The following is a 13,812-nucleotide window of genomic DNA, read 5'->3' on the forward strand; positions in this document are numbered from 1 at the left end:
ATGGATTGGAAGAATAAATATTGTTAAAATGTCAATACTACCCATAGCAATCTACATATTCAATGCAATCCCAATCACATGTGCACCAGCATTCTTCTTGAAGCTAGAACAAGCAATCCTAAAATTTGTATGGAACCACAAAAGACCCCAGATAGCCAAAGTAATTTTGAAGAAGAAAACCAAAGCGGGAGTCATCACAATCCCAGACTTTAGCCTCTACTACAAAACTGTAATCATCAAGACAGCATGGTATTGGCACAAAAACAGACACATAGACGAATGGAATAGAATAGAGACTCCAGAATTGGACCCACAAAAGTATGGCCAACTCATCTTTGACAAAGCAGGAAAGAATATCCAATGGAAAAAAGACAGTCTCTTTAACAAATGGTGCTGGGGGAACTGAACAGCAACATGCAGAAGAATGAAATTAGACCACTTTCTTACACCACTCACTAAAATAAACTCAAAATGGATGAAGGACTGAAGGTGAGACAGGAAACCATCAAATCCCTAGAGGATAGAGCGGGAAAAAACCTCTCTGACCTCAGCTGCAGCAATTTCTTACTTGACACATCTCCAAAGGCAAAGGAATTAAAAGCATAAATGAACTATAGGGACCTCATGAAGATAAAGCTTCTGCACTGCAAAGGAAACAATCCACAAAACTAAAATGCAGCTGACGGAATGGGAAAAGATATTTGCAAATGACATATCCGACAAAGGGCTAGTATCCAAAACCTATAAAGGTCTCACCAAACTCCACAGCCGAAAAACAAGTAATCCAGTGAAGAAATGGGCCAAAGTCATGAATAGACACCTCTGTAAAGACATCCAGATGGCCAATGAAAAGATGCTCGACGTCACTCCTCATCAGGGAAATATAAATCAAAACTATACTGGGATAACACCTCACGCCAGTCAGAGTGGCTAAAATGAACAAATCAGGAGACTATAGATGCTGGCGAGGATGTGGAGAAACGGGAAACCTCTTGCACTGTTGGTGGGAATACAAACTGGTGCAGCCGCTCTGAAAACCAGTGTGGAGGTTCCTCAAAAAATTAAAGATAGATCTACCCTATGACCCAGCAATAGCACTGCTAGGAATTTACCCAAGGGATACAGGAGTGCTGATGCATAGGGGCACTTGTACCCCAATGTTTATGGCAGCACTTTCAACAATAGCCAAATTATGGAAAGAGCCTAAATGTCCATCAACTGATGAATGGATAAAGAAGTTGTGGTTTATATATATAGAATGGAATACTACGTGGCAATGAGAAAGAATGAAATATGGCCTTTTGTATCAACGTAGATGGAACTGGATAGTGTTATGCTAAGTGAAATAAGTCATATAGAGAAAGACAGATACCATATGTTTTCACTCTTATGTGAATCCTGTGAAACTTAACAGAAGACCATGGGGGAGGGGAAGGGGGAAAAAAAAGCTAGAGAGGAAAGGAGGTAAATAATCAGAGACTCTTAAAAACTGAGAATGAACTGAAGTTTGATTGGGGGTGGGAGTGAGGGGAAAGTGGGTGATTGGCATTGAGGAGGACAGCTGTTGGGATGAGCATTGTGTGTTGTATGGAAACCAATTTGACAATAAATTTCATATTAAAAGAATAAAAATTACAATAAGTATTCTGCTTTAGTTTAGAATCTTGAAGTCTAGGTTTATTTAAGGGATTTTATAGTTTATTATAATAAAATGATTAGGTTTATAATTTTATAGTATATAATATATAAATTATATATGCTATATAGTTTATAATATAAATTTTGTATCATATGAAGAGAATGTAAACATTAATGGTGGTAACCTATGGATCAAAAGCTAACATAATCCCATTAAATATACCTGTGGAAAAAATAGATGAAGAGACATTTCCAAAATGTTCAAAATAAGAATACTGGTGATTTAGTTGAAGCTTTCTTTGGTTGGGTGTAGGACATTAGTAAAGTTTTGTTTTAAATGTATTTCACCAATGGTCATATTCCAAATGACTTAAAAAAATCAAAGAAGGGAAAATTCATTGTGGGGACCTCCTTAGGCTGCTGGTAACTGGCTGTCTGTTATCTGTGCATTTGTTTGTCTTTAATTTGTCAATTTGAAATAATGATTCATGATAGGTGTGCAAAGATTTTACAGAACATCACAGCATAGCTGCCACTTGGGCAGTTTATTACTTTCTTAGGAAGTTCCAATATACTGCCTCATAACAGTCCTTTCAAGCCCATACCATTGCCATTTAACAGATGAGAAAAAAAATGCCTTGAGTGACATCACTCAAAATGGCTTTGGTGGCACGTTTTGTTGGTGGGGTGGGAAAGAGGAAATGATAGGATATTTAATTGTGAATTAAGAGAAATTCTCCCATCTCCTTGCCTGTCCAAAGTGTTGGTGATCCATGTGCAGTAGTGACTAAGAAAACATGAGTTTCTTGCTCCCTAGGAAGGTTTGAAAAGGCTCTTCCAGGGCACCTGGGTGGCTCAGTCGTTTAAATGTCCAACTTCGGCTCAGGTCATGATCTCGTGGTTTGTGGGTTCAAGCCCCGCATTGTACTCTGTGTTGACAGCTCAGAACCTGGAGCCTGCTTCCGATTCTGTGTCTCCCTCTCTCTGCCCCTGCCCTGATCACACTCTCTTTCTCAAAAAATGAATAAACGTGAAAAACAAAATTGAAAAGTCTCTTCCAGAATCATACTAAAATGGTAAGACGCAGGTTGCTTTGGTTGTAAAGCCAGAGAGATAAAGTATCAAGCACTTATTTACTTTCATTTCAAAATTAAGCAGTGAACAGTGAACCTAGTATCCTGGAGGAAGCAAGGATTCCCAAAAGTTACTGTAGAAAAATGCATTTTCTAAAGACTATCATATGAGCAATCTGGTGATCAAATAAATACTAATGCAATTAGTGACATGCCACATGACAAATGTATTTAACAGCTTGAAAGTTGGGGGATAACATTTATATATAATTCTAAAAATAAATATATTAAATGTGGAGAAATCAAGATTAGGTCTCAGACTACCCTGCCTTTGTCTCATCTACCATGAATTTTATCTCACAATAATTCCATCTCACAAAATCCCACTGGATGGAAACAGAAACTAACTATTTTGTTGCAATCTAAAATATTCTGCAGACTAAAACTCATGGTTTCGGTTGATTTCACATCTGCCTAATATAAAATTCATTTTTTTGTTTGTTAAGGAGGATACAGCTTTCAAGTAACAATGAGGACATATACTACACTGACTGACACCTTTTCAAGTCATAGGAAAATGGGGTTGATTATTTCTCACATGTTGGTCAAGGTCATGAGGAAAACATAGTATAAAAAGTTAATATGGTAGGAAAGACTTGACATCAAAAATGAAATAATGTTTGATATTGAAAAAGATATATTATCCCCATAGCTCTGCCAAACTTAGTGTCTACACAAATTATTATCTCTCTTTTAAGTGTCAGTAAATTATAGTTATGTAAGTTACAGTTCTCTAAGGGCAGCTTTAACTGCTTTCTGTTACTTAGAAATTTCCTCTGTTTTACTTCTCTCAGTCAAAATGACTTCAATTTTTACAATGCCATTTCCTTTTATGTCAGAATTGTGTGCCATGGCATAGGATTTCCAACTGAATATACCTTTTCTCTTTCTCTCTACAAATTATATATACCAAATGAATATCTTATGTATAACTTGCTAAAATAAAGGATGTCACTTTTCATTTGCTCAAGGATACTGATATTCTTTGTACTAAGATTTTAATACTGGGGTACCTGAGTGGTAAGTTAATTGTGCAACTCTTGATTTTGGCTCAGGTCATGATTTCGTGGTTTGTGGGATTGAGCGCCACGTCAGGCTCTGCACCGGATATGCAGCCTGACTTGGGATTCTCTCTCTGCCCCTCTGTCTCTGTCTCAAAATAAATAAATAAATAAATGTAAAATAATAAATAAAATCTGAGTACATATCTTCACTGGCAGAATTATCAAAGTTTGCTGAATACAAGAAAGTTCACTGTGGAGATGATAATGTTAACTCCTAAAAATTCCTGGATTAACACTATAGTGAGCTTTTACTCCTAGAATAAGAGAAATATATTATGACTCCTCTACTCCTATTTATAATTTTATTAGCAGCAGAAATTGTCTAAAAAATTGCTTTATATATAAATTCAGCCCATTAATTATGGCAAAATTATTGATATTGTTGCAATTATACTGTCAACTCTCCTGGACTCAGTTTCTCTGTGCTTTACCTATAGTTGTGCTTAGAAGTAACTTTCTAGAATCCACATTTCCACTATGTGTTCTAAAATTACTGAATAAATAAGAAAATTATATATCTCAGTATTTGTTTAGAATATGGATATCATATGGATGATACAGCTGTTAAAAAAACATTAGATCTTTATCTGTACAAACTTAATGGTTGGAGTTTGGGGACTATGGTGGCAGTGGTGGCAACACAGATTTGGGTCTTTCCAAATCCTAATTAGACCAACTACTGGGGAATCCAAAATCTTCTGGACAACATATCCAGAAACTAATGAAAATGCCTTCACAAACTCCGAGATGAAAGGTGGTCACCATGAGAGCAGGGGTAGGAATGGAGAGCTTTCAGATAATGATGCAAGATTAACAACTGTAAAAAGAAGGTCTGGGTAGGAAGTGTCTTGGTCCACATGCCAGTTGTGAGAAAAATCTGACCTGGCCAATGAGCCACCCCTCAATGGAGTCCTAAAGTGGACAGAAGTCAAATGAACCTAGGACTCCATATCAGGCTTAGTCTTCGGCTGGGTGCAGCCTGGAAGAAGCAGGGCTGTAGAGCCCAAAAGAAACAGGCCTTGGTCTGTATGTGATGGAACTAATAGGGTTACAGCTGGAGGCTGAAAGTCAGCTATACTCCCCATAAAATGCTTCCAAAGAGATTCGAGCAAAGCACTTTAATGGCAGTAGCAATCTACCCATTACAACTCATACATGCACTTTTCTAAGTTCTTGTATGGTTTTCTGGGGCCTCTTTCTGAGGAAAGTTACTGACTGCTTTTTTTCCACTGTTGTAATTGGAACCACAACGGGGTAGGAATTCCAAGATAACCTTTTAAAAAGATAGATATGCTTCAGATATTGGAACTTAATTTCTCTTTTTCTTAGAACACTGACACTAGATATTGACTTGCCATATGTGACCATGAGGTAAACAGCGATAAGAATGTAGAAAATACATAAAGGGAAAAGAGGGCATTGTAAAAATTAAAATAAGTATATCTGATGAAGCTAAACACAGAAGTTCCAGTCTCTATGATTCCAAAAATCTGAATATTTAAGATAAAAATATAATTAATGGAGAATTAAAAGTTAAAACTAGACAGATGAAGTAAAAATTGAATTCAAGCATATCCCCAAAACGTTATAATTATGCAAAGGAATTATAAGATAGAAAACACAAAATAGAATTTGAACTATAGAGATAAAAAAATGGTCCATTAGGCTTCTAATAATCATTTCAGAAATTTACAGACAACTTAATATACCATTTCACAAGACAATACCAATAATTTTTCAGAACTAACTTAATGTGTTATCCAACTAAATAACAACAAAACTGTAATGGGTTTCAAATGGGTCAAAAGCTAATTTCCACTAAGACAGAATCAAAATGACTGACTTAGCAAGTAAAAAGGATGGTGGTAATAAATAACATTTAGTGATAACATTCTGATCACAGCGAGCAAAAATGTGTTATTTTAATAAAATCTTAAAAGTGCTGAAGGGAATTTACTATGAAAATTATGAATATAATTTTATTCCAGCTGCACTATTATTAAATAATGTAAGTGAAATTAAAAGTTTTAGATGTAATGAAAGCCAGATAATATGCCATCCAACTCAGCAAGCAGGAGAGGAGACCCAGAGGGAAAGAACGGGGTATAAGAAGTAAAGAAAATGGTAAAATCTATGGAAATAAATATTTAAATATAAATATAAATATATAACATCCATATGTTATATGTATGTAACTACTCTGTAAATATATTGACAATAACTCAGTGTGGGGTGGTTAAAAATACACTTTAAAACCGCATTAGTTTAAGTCTTTCAAAATACTATTTTCTAGCACTACAAGAGAATAAAAATATCTATTATTTCGACATCCTCTAAAGATTGTTTTAATAACTAAAATAATCTCAAAAATCTCTGTCAAATTGATAGAATCAAAAAAAATGAATAGAATACAGAACACTTATTTTGGAATAGATCTCAGCATATGGATATTTTAGGTAAGGCATTTGTTGGGCAGGGTATCCTATGCGTGGTAGGATGTTGAGTAGCATCCCTAGACATACCTCGTTGATGCCAGTAGCACCCCTCACTGTCACTGCTGGGACAACCAAAAATAGCCTCACTTGAGAACCAATGATCTAAAATAAAGCAGAAAAGGAGAAAAAGAAAAGATGACCAATAGAAACAGTATACATGTTAAGGACAATTTCACATATATTAGTGATCATAATGTAAGGTTTAAAAATCACTCATTTAAACAGACTCTTGAAATGTATTTTTAAAATTACAGCAATACACTGTTTCAAAAGGTCTTACCTAAATCATGATTCAGAAGGGTAGAAAATCAAGGAATGGGCTGAGAAAAATTGTAGACAAATCTATAAACGAAAGGCAATATAATAATCTCATGAGGATTTAAACAGAAGAGTATAGAAATAAAGGACAGTATCTAAATATAATTACTCATCAAGATATAAAAAGCATGTATTGTAACATACCTTTTACAATAGACTAAAAATTTTAATACCTGAATGTTAAAATTCAAGTAATAAAAGTATATTTAACATCAATTTGTCTCAAAATGAACCAGCCAGGAGAAAAAATAAGTATTAAGAACACTGATTTAACAGCAGTTTATACAGAATACATATTAATATTCTACATATTATAAATACATATTTTATAACACGAAATACAAAATGTATATATTTATATCTACATATATAGCAACAAATATGCATTCATATGATGACATAGATAGATCTCAATATGTTAGTAATAACCCCACAACCACTATCAAACAGAACCCTTTTCCAAAATGTGATCATCTTTTAGGGCACAGAAAGTCATATTTATAAGAAATGGTGACAAAAATAGTAGTCATCACCATACAAATCCTCTTCTTTAAAAATAATATAATTCAATTAAAAAATCACTGATTTTAAAAAGCCCCTCCCCATCCTGTTGCATTTTGGGAACTTAAAAATAAATACATCTAAAAAGCTCTTCCAGTAAAAATGAAATCATAATCGGAATTACAAAATAATTGTAGATACAAAAAAAATGAAAGTAAGAGCATGTTTCTTCCCCTAAACCCTCTACTCCTATTTTCATGGTTGAGGAAGAGACCCACACATTGGTGTAACATCCAGCTTCCTCATTAGTCATTCAGTCCATCAAACGCTAGCAAAAGAAAGCACAGAGCTAGAGTAGCTTTTCTCCTAGAGGAGCAACTAAAACCCTCTTATAAAACAACTGGGATTAAGCCCAGTTCTCCTAGAAACTTAGAGTCCTCAGGATAGGACTGAACACGGGGCCAAAACCTTACTTTCCCTTGGACCTCTACATACCCAATGAAGAAGAGAAACCCAGAAACTCCCTGGGTCATATGCCATATTACTCAAATCCTTCCTACCAGTATCTGCAAAAATCCATTAGAACAAATCTCATTATGTCTTTGTTTATCTCAGTTACCAAGAAACTTCCTAAATTGCCATGTTATCTTTTTATCTAAATATTACTTGTTTTTACACCTGAATCCAGTAAAGCTTTATACATCTCTATTATTTCTCCTTTTGCAGTCTTATATCAACTTTTTAAAATGTTTTACTCTATTCCTTGAAATTCAATGTTATGCATAAGAGTTTTGCATAAAATCTTTATACTGTCAACATATTACCTGAATGGTCCCTTCATTCATTTTGTTCAAATTGCAATTCAACTATCACCAGGATGCAGTAATTAGTATGTGAATTCCCTCATAGTGTCTCTCATGGATGGCTTTATTTTTCTCAGTTGTGGCTTTATTTTTCTGAGTCCTTATATCACTGTTTTGTAAATGAACTAGGTATTCTTTTATTTTTTCATTTCTATTTGGTAAATTTTATTTATTTATTTTTGAGAGAGAGAGACACTGAGCACAATTTGGGGAGAGGGGCAGAGAGAGAGGGAGAGAGAGAATCCCAGATGCAGATCCTGACGAGGAAATTGAACTCATGAACCATGAGATCATGACCTAAGCCGAAATCAAGAATTGAACACTCAATCAACTGAGCCACCCAGGCACCCTCGTATTCTTATATTTCCAAAATAAAATTTAGAACATATTCCCACCTTTTTGGTAGCCATGTTCAAATATAATCCCCAATAATTCTCATCTCTTGGTATTCACACTTTTGTGTAGTCCTCTTCCACAATGTGGGAAGTGATAAAAGTGTGAGTTTCAGAGTAGGTCATTAAAGACTTTGAACCCTCTGCCTTTTTTCTCTTGAATCACTTGCTGTGAATCTGGCAGTCATGTCCTGAGGACCCATAGACCAGCTCTATAGACAAATCCACAAGTCCATATTTTTACTAACTGAGATTTTCTTCCACCCATCAGCGTCAACTTGCCAATCATATGAGTGAGCAATTTTAGAAATAAATCTTGCAGGTCCAATAAAAATAACTCTGATGACCCAGTCAAGGATGACATAAAAGTTGCAACGTCATAAGAGAGATTCCCAAGGCAGAAACATGAAGAAATGGTACTCTTAAATGCCTGACCAACTCTCATAAATATTTGTTGTGTTTTTATGGTCCTAAATTTTTATTTAATTGCTGTACAGCAAAATTTAATACAATCATTTTTCCTAAAATCTCCAGCTCTGTTTCTCAGGTCATCAAGCTATATTAACCACCACATCTCATTGCCATTATCATATGCTGGTCCTGGGACGTCACCCTTGATTTTGTAACGATTTTAGCTACTCTCTCACTTTTCCTCTTTTACATACCACTTTGATAGTAATTCTTGGAAGCTTTGATATATACACAGATAATCCTTTCTATACTCTAGCCATTCATTCTTTAAACTTTGATCCTCCAATTATTTTGTCCATATCCTTCCTTTAGCCACTTACTCCAATGGTTATGCCAAAGAGTTTACAATTGTCAATTACTGTAATTTCTCTATAGTTTCAATTTCATGTATCCTAATCTGTGACCATCAGCTCCTCTCTAACTCAGTGTAGTGCCCAATGCCCACAATTCCTTAACCTTTTTAAAATCTATAATCCATGATTCCCCCCTGACTTCTCCCATTCTTCAGTCTTTTGATGGCCTAAGCTCTGACTTGTACTAGAGTACCATATGCAACACAAAAGTCCTTGTGAAAGTCAATGATGATATCTCAGTGCTTAGTCCAAAAGGTAAATTTTCACATTTACACGTCTCACATTTCAAACCTCCCATGGCCTTTGATACAACTGATAGCTCCTTCCTTGATGCACTTTTTTTCATTTTATTTTCAAAACACCAGATTCTCTTTGTGTTCTTCTTGACTAGTTGTTCTTTTATAATATTTGTTTGGTGGTTTCTTCTCTTTTATCTGAACTTACCTAAATTCTTCAGGGTTCTGCCTTTGGTACTCTTTTCTTTCTATGTTGTGTTTTTTGGAGGTAGCATCCATTCTAATGATTTTAATAACATCTCTACGTTGACAAATTCCAAATTTATTTCTCTATCATAAACTTTTCTTGAACTGTAAAAAATCCCAACTACCTACTCCACATTTCAAGTTAGATGTGCACAACTTTTCTCATACTCAACACATTAAAAACCAAAATTCAAAATATTTTCTTCCTTTGCATACAGATCACCTCTTCTCCACTGCTAATCATCCATACATTTGGCAAGTATTGTGGAATCATACTGTGTACTCTATTCCTCTGTCACACCATATCCAGTCCATTAGTACATCCTATATTCTCTACTTTGAAAATGTATACAAGTTATGTCCAATCTCATTATTGCTACCAGCTGTTCACAGACACCATTATCTCTGAAAGCATTTCTGATTCTTCCCTATGTCCCTTTAATCTGTACTTAACAATAGCCAGATTTATTATCTAGTTATGTAGTCTTGGCTAACTTCTGGACTAACTCTTCTTTCTTCAGTTTTTGTTTAAATGCCACCTTTTCAGTGAGACATGCTCTACCTTTCCTATCTGACATCTCATTGGATCACCACTTCCCTCCCAATCTCTTATCCTCACTTGTTTTAGATTGTCTATGGCACTCTTCACTTTCTAACATAATCATGCAATTTTATTATTTTTGTTCTTTTTATTTCTTATTCTTTCCACTGCCCCCACCACCAAAAAAAAAAAAAAAAAAAAAATACTGTGAGCTCCATAGGGGCAGGGGAAATTCTGTTTCTGTTTTTTAATATTGACATATCTCAAATATCTAAAATGATTACTGTCAAAAATTAGACAATACATAAATATCTTAAATAAGTTAATAAAGTATTGCAGGTCAAACTGAAGGATGTTAGTAACTATTTAGAATGTAATCTTGCTATGTGAATACATGTAACAGAAGCAGTTGAAAGACTGAAAATACATTAAGCATTAAAATAAGTAATCTATAAAACAGGAAAATTAAGTGAATAAAAATGCAGATATCATTGTAGTAGAATAAAAACTATTTCTGTGAAATACGAATAAAATAGGTAAACTTTTTATAGTCAAAATCAATGAAAGTATATGTTCATATGTAATGTTAGGAATAAAAATGGAAACATAGAGGTAAAATATAAATGACAAAAAAGAATATTATGCCAACAGCTTTTTGAAAATTGAGGTGAGACAGATATCATCAAAATATTAACTTATTGAAGACCAAGAAAACCTAACTATATCAATAGATAAAACAGAATTAACACATAATCCTAAACTATGACAAACAACAAAAAAACTCAGATGATTGAAAGCTGAATTGTCTTTCTTTCTTTCTTTCTTTCTTTCTTTCTTTCTTTCTTTCCTTTTAAGTTTATTTATTTATTCTGAGAGAGAGGGAGAGAGAGAGAGAGGGAGAGCACAAGTGAGGGAGGGTAAGAGAAAATCCCAAGCAGGCTCCGTGCTGCCAGCAAGGAGCTTGATGAGGGGCTTGAACTCACGAACTGTGAGATCATGACCTGAGCCAAAATCAAGAGTTGGACACCCAACCAACTGAGCTACTCAGGTGCCCCAAAAAGCTGAATTTTCTAAATTCTTCTGAAAACAAGTACCCCTATAGATCACAACAGAAACAGAAATAAAGATACGCAAGTCAGTTTTTGAGACTGATATGACTATCATAAACTACTGGCATTCAATATAAGAAAAACCAGAGAGTTCCTTTAAAGTATTTAAAAAATATATTAGGCAAAAAATCCAGCATTTAAAAAAAGCAATCTACTCCAAGGAGAGGTTATTTCAGAAATGCAGGAATGCTTCAGTGTTCAAGAAAAAAATAAAAATTTTACAAAGGAAAATTTTATTCAATCAGTACATTATTAGAAAAAGTTCGTTATTCATTCATGATAGAAATATCTAAGAAACTAAAATTGGAAGGAAAAATCTTAACCCCTCCCCAAAATAACATGTCAAAAACTTTAATAAATATAATGTCTAATTTAGAAACTCTAAAAGCTAATTAATTGATTAATGTCCAAGTCAAGAAAAGAACACTACCTCCTGAGAAACTCTTGCATGTGACTAAAAGTATAAATATATAAGTATACATCCATATGTGAACAAATGACTAATATATGACATAGGAAGAATAATGTGTGTACTTGATAAAATATATCTGTACACAATGACATGGATAGATGCTAAAAGCATAATGATATCAAAAATATCTAAAATGCATATATAATCAATATATTAAATCAATAAAATTACATAAAAGCCCTTTATGCACATTGACTGTTACCCATCATTTGTTACATCATTAAAAATATATACATTTTTACTTTTTTATTTCAAAAGATGTTTATTTAATCATAAATAGTTTACTTTAGGACTTAATGCTTCTCTTTTTCTTTGAGTATGAGTCTATTGTATAATTCCATATAGGTTTCTTTTCTATTTTATAATACACAGCATTATAGACAATTTCCAGTTTATTTTATTTACAGCAAGAATTTAAAAACATCTCCATATCAATCCAAGTATAATATAAGATGCTTCTAGATTTGTATATGTTCTCCCAATTTTATGAACGTGTCTTTCTTGTGCTAAACTTTTTAGGGGGGATTTTTCAAAACATGAAATTTAGTTGTAGGAAAAAAGTATTGTTTATTTGCATTTCCTGCATTGTATAATACTTAATTAAGTTGAATAAATTCAGATGAAGTATATATGACATAAATAGATTTAGAATAAAAATGTCAAAGCTTTGTTAAAACTACAACCCATTTGGTGAATGAAGTAACATTAGCAGGGAGTACATTATGAACTGTGAGCATTCAATATTCTGTGGAAACAATGTATTTTACACAGGTGAGGAAAACTACTTGCTAAAAATCAGCAAATAGCTTTATCAGCAGTTAATTAATAGAGCATCTGCTATATGCTGCTGACGGATACATATATAATTAGTAAAAATATAAATATATAAACTGCAGAGATACAAATAAAATTCAGGAGAATGCTTGCTTCTTTGGAAGTCAAATTAATGTGGTTAAGGAGGGACACAAAAAATTCCTGTGTTACTAATATTTGGTTCCCCAAAGAAAGAAAATTAAATTATAAAGCAAATATGGTGAAATGTCAATATTCTAAAATTACAGTGTATGAGAAAATGGATTCCATTTTATGCCTATGTATTTAAATTTTACTGAAAAGAAAAATAAAGGAAAATCACCCATAATCTTACCATTTAAGGAGTGAATATGATTAAAATATTAGATTGTGGCACCTGGATGACTCAGGCAGTTGAGCATCCAACTCATGATTTCAACTCAGGTCATAATTCCGGGGTCATGGGGTTGAGCCCTGCATCTCTGTCTATCTCTATCTCTATCTCTATCTCTATCTCTATCTCTATCTCTATCTCTCTCTCTCTCTCTCTCTCTCTCTCTCCATAAAAAAAGTATAAAAATATAGAATATATTTCTTATATTCTAGATAAAAGTTTAAACATATATAAATATAAATAATCATTCACAATTTGTAGTAAATAGATTATATTTTCTCTTGCCCTCATAGATCAGTGAAACCTAATTTAAAATCTTACTTGGTTACTAGCTCAGGAAAGTGTCATTTAAAGCTGAATTAAAACAATAACAGAGACCAAATTCTACTTTCTTATGATTGATATCATGCAAAAAGAATCTTTGGAAAGCCATGGCTAAACACAATCATTTAGGAGTCAAAACTCAGGCGCCATCTCCATAGGGTGGGGCTGCAGACTTCACAGGATTCACATCACCTGTCCAGGAATCTGTAAAATCTATTTCCAAAACATTTCAGGTGATACTTTTTAAAGGCCTCACTAAATCTTTACACCTTTGCATGCAAGAGTCCAGACCATCACAAAGAACCCATTCTAACACCTATTACTACAGCAACAAGTTACAGTTTTCAGTAATTATAACACCCTTATGAAGTTCACAATTTTAATTAGGCTCATACTATTCACTGACATGTGAGTAACAAAAATGATTCTAAAGCCTATGCTTCAAGTGAGGACTCTCCATTGTAGTGTGG

At 33.7% G+C, this 13,812-nt stretch overlaps 2 long non-coding RNA genes across 2 annotated transcripts in view; one reads left to right on the plus strand and one right to left on the minus strand.

Moving 5' to 3' along the window:
• Positions 1-13,812, plus strand: part of LOC132681136 (uncharacterized) — a 181,089-nt gene that overhangs the window by 68,040 nt on the left and 99,237 nt on the right. The window lies entirely within an intron of this gene.
• LOC132681135 (uncharacterized) overlaps positions 1-13,812 on the minus strand; it is a 142,964-nt gene that overhangs the window by 30,680 nt on the left and 98,472 nt on the right. Inside the window, exons 2-3 of the long non-coding RNA XR_009610884.3 lie at positions 6,611-6,672; positions 6,358-6,432 (exon numbers count right to left, since the gene is read on the minus strand). This is a non-coding gene — a long non-coding RNA (uncharacterized LOC132681135). The remainder of the gene's footprint in view (positions 1-6,357; positions 6,433-6,610; positions 6,673-13,812) is intronic.

This window comes from Panthera onca, chromosome A1, assembly GCF_046562875.1.
Source record: "Panthera onca isolate mPanOnc1 chromosome A1, mPanOnc1 haplotype 2, whole genome shotgun sequence".
Classification (NCBI taxonomy): Eukaryota; Metazoa; Chordata; class Mammalia; order Carnivora; family Felidae; genus Panthera; species Panthera onca.